General features: G+C 41.8%; 1 non-coding gene across 1 annotated transcript; it reads right to left on the bottom strand.

Moving 5' to 3' along the window:
• Window positions 1-549: 549 nt before the first annotated feature.
• On the bottom strand, window positions 550-653 carry LOC112781242 (small nucleolar RNA R71). The gene has a single exon (XR_003192031.1). It is a non-coding gene; the product is annotated as a small nucleolar RNA R71 (small nucleolar RNA).
• Window positions 654-3,869: the final 3,216 nt, after the last annotated feature.

The following is a 3,869-nucleotide window of genomic DNA, read 5'->3' as shown; positions in this document are numbered from 1 at the left end:
TCTGAACTTGAGAGGACCTTCCTTAGATTAAGGAGGGAAGCAAGAGGAAAGAGAGTCGTTGGTGCTGAAGAAGAGGAAGAGTATTTTGAACCAAATATGGAGGAGAATATGGAGAACCACCATGAAGAAGAGGCTCACAACCATGCCAGAGAAGGTCCAGTGAATCATGCTGGGCAAGAGAGAAGAGTTCTAGGCTTTTATATCAATCAAAACCCAGGAAACTGTGGAAGTAGCATCCAAAAGTCAACCATACATGCCAATAACTTTGAACTAAAACCCCAGCTCATCACCCTCATTCAGAACAACTGTGCATTCAGAGGAAGTGCCTAAGAAGACCCCAATCAACATCTCACCACCTTCCTAACGATATGTGATACTGTAAAGTCTAATGGTGTTCATCCTGACACTTATAGGCTACTTCTGTTTCCCTTCTCACTCAAGGATAAAGCATCTAAATGGCTGGAATCCTTCCTGAAGGAAAGTTTAACAACCTGAGAAGATGTGGTAAACAAATTCTTGGCGATATTCTATCCTCCTTAAAGAATCAACAGGTTGAGAGCTGAGGTACAAACCTTCAGGCAACAAGATGGTGAAACTCTCTATGAAGCATGGGAGAGGTTTAAGGACTTGACAAGAAGGTGCCCGCCAGACATGTTCAATGAATGGGTGCAGTTACACATTTTTTATGAGGGTCTTTCTTATGAATCAAAGAAGGCAGTGGACCACTTATCCGGGGGATCTCTGAACAAGAAGAAGACCATTGAAGAAGCCATAGATGTCATCGAGACTGTAGTTAAGAATGACTACTTCTATGTTTCTGAAAGGGGCAACACTCAAGGAGTAATAGAGCTGAACAACATGGACACATTGCTGGCTCAAAACAAGATGATCACCAAGTAGCTGGCTGACCTTACCAAGAAGATGGAAAGGAACCAAGTGGCAGCAGTCACCACATCATCAGCAGCTCAAGAGGGAACAAACACAGAAGAAGAAGGTGATCGGGAACAAGCCAACTATATTGGGAACTCACCTAGGCAGACACATGATCCATACTCCAAAACTTATAATCCTGGTTGAAAGAACCACCCAAACTTCGGGTGGGGAAATCAACATGATCAAAGCCAAGATCAGAGACGTCATAATCCCAACCACAATGCAACTCACCAACATTCCACACAAAGATCATATCAGCACCCATCCAACAATACCTCCCAACATCCATATAAAAACCAAAATGGCCCTTCCCATCCCTCTAATCTCAACCCACCATCACCATCCGAAGATAGGCTCTCAAGGATTGAGACTCTACTTGAAGGCATATGCAAGGAAATCCAAGACAATAAGGTGTTCAAGGAGGAGGTGCGAGCCAATATAAAAAACCAGGGAGACACCATCAAGAGGCTGGAATTTCAAGTGGGATACTTCTCTGAGAAGATTCCTAAACCTACTGATAGTTTCCCAAGTGACACAGAGAAAAACCTGAGAGGTGAAGCAAAGAAAGTAAAATGGGAAGGATGCAAGGTGGTCACCTTATATGATAAGGGGACTGAGAAAAAACTGAACAAACCCTTAGAACACTCTCAAAATATTCCAGCAGAGAAGCAAGAAGAGAGTGACCAAGAAACCAACCCCACACAGAGGGAGGAGTTAAGGGAGAAGGAGATTCTAAACCCATATGCACCTTTTCCCCATAGACTCAAGGGTGGTGTAGAAAGGAAAGTGTACTCAAAGTTCCTCGACATGTTTGCATCTCTCCATGTAAACATACCATTCATCAAGGCTCTTCAACAAATGCCCTCATACATTAAGTGTATGAAAGAGCTGCTGACCAAGAAAAGTTCACTCAAGGGAGGGCAAACAATAATAATGAATAAGGAGTGCAGTGTTCTCATTCAACCAGAGTTGCCTACAAAAAGAAAGGATCCAGAGAGTTTTCACATCCCCTGTGCTATAGGAGAAACAAGGATTGATAAAGGACTCTGTGACCTAGGAGTAAGCATCAATTTAATGCCTTTATCTCTCATGAAGAAGCTTCAGATCAATGAGCTAATGCCCACAGACGTAGTCATCAAGATGGCTGACAAAACTCAAAAACAAGTAGTAGGAGTGGTTGAAAACGTGTTAGTAAAGGTCAGAAACTCTTTCCTTCCCACAGACTTTGTCATATTGGAAATGGAAGAGAGTTACCTCCATCCAATCATATTGGGAAGACCATTCCTAGCCACAGCCAGAGCACTTATAGATGTGGAGCAAGGAGAGCTAATACTGAGGATACACGATGAACAACTTACCTTCAATATCTTCAAACCTGCACAAGAAGCAGATCAAGAAAACAAGGAATGAAGGGGAGATCACAATAAGGCACTGGTGGAAGAAACAAGCACTCAAGCACAAACAATACCCCTGGGAACCCCTTTAGTTGACGAACAATACAATCAGAAGGCACAACAGCTAAAGGAAACCCAAGAGGAGCTAAACCCACCAAAGTCATATGAGACCAACAACAAAATCTCCCTGAGAAAAGAAGCCACAAGGAGCAGGAGAGCATTGAAAGAAACAAGGAAGAAGGCACCAAGGGGATGGAGGAACAAGAAAATTCCTATAGAGGAATTCTCTCCAGGGGATAAAGTAATCTCTGCTCATTTCCCAGTTATTCCACCTCATCTACCCACTATTCCATCTCAGCTGCCTAAAGTTTTCACCATCAGTATAATTCTCTCCTTGGAATATGTGGAGGTTTTTAATGAAGTCAACGGCGATAGATTCACTGTGAGAGGGGAATATTTGAAGCATTACCAACCACCTTGACTAAGGTAAAACGTTAAGCTAATGACGCTAAAGAAGCGCTTCATGGGAGGCAACCCATGTTTTATATCTTTTTAGGGCTTAAAGTAGTTAATAAAGCAAGGTTCATGAATTCCAAATCAACTTTGACAAACACTTAAATGAATCCTTATATGCAACATATAGTGAACAACAAGTTTGGTGTTCAAGGCACACTAAGAGGACATAAATGCAATTCATATCATGTTACTCTTAGAGCCTTGAACAACTATTTTTACACCACATGGCCACAAACTAAGTTTAGTGTCACCAATGTTGCATACATGGACAATTAATCAGTCAGTTGGGTTGTATTCATGAATAGCACTTAGTTAGTTAAAAACAAAAAAATTTTTAAAAAGTAGTTAGTCCACTCTTTAATTTTTGCCACCAAAATTTAATGCTAACTTTTGCTTTCCTTTTATCTTGTAGGAGAAATGAAGGGAAGATTGGATGGAATTGATGGGACAAATGAAGAAGAGGGTTCGGCTATTTCACAAGGGGGTTTATACACATGTCTTCAAAGGAAATGCATTGGAAAATGTTGCCATGCAACATTGGAAGAATGACACCCTTGGAAACCGAACCAACCCCATCATAAAAGTGGTGATCCTGGTGCTCATTTCATGCCAAACCCCAACCGTCCACCATTGGTTCTTACGATCAATCCACACCCTTCAATCACCCATCATCTTCCTATATAAATGACCCCCACTCTATACCCCTCCATATTCAAATGCCCTTTCATTTCATTCTTTTATCTTTCGAACACACACACCCAACACTTCTTCCTTCATCCAAACACAATCCCATAACTACACCCTATCTTAACCCGGCCGAATTCCATCATCAATCCATAATTCTAAACACCTTCACGTTTTAACTTCTACTCATGGCATCATCAAGCTCCAAGAGGCGAAAGGGAAAGGGACCGGTGGAGAGCATCCCTTTTGATGAAGGGAGGTTCAAGACCGCCTTCCATGAGCTTCAATTTGAATGGGTAAAGCACAAGAAAGTATTGCCAGAATTGACATTCCAGTTCAACG

This window comes from Arachis hypogaea, chromosome 19, assembly GCF_003086295.3.
Source record: "Arachis hypogaea cultivar Tifrunner chromosome 19, arahy.Tifrunner.gnm2.J5K5, whole genome shotgun sequence".
Lineage (NCBI taxonomy): Eukaryota > Viridiplantae > Streptophyta > Magnoliopsida > Fabales > Fabaceae > Arachis > Arachis hypogaea.
This window is presented reverse-complemented; position numbering and strand designations above follow the sequence as displayed.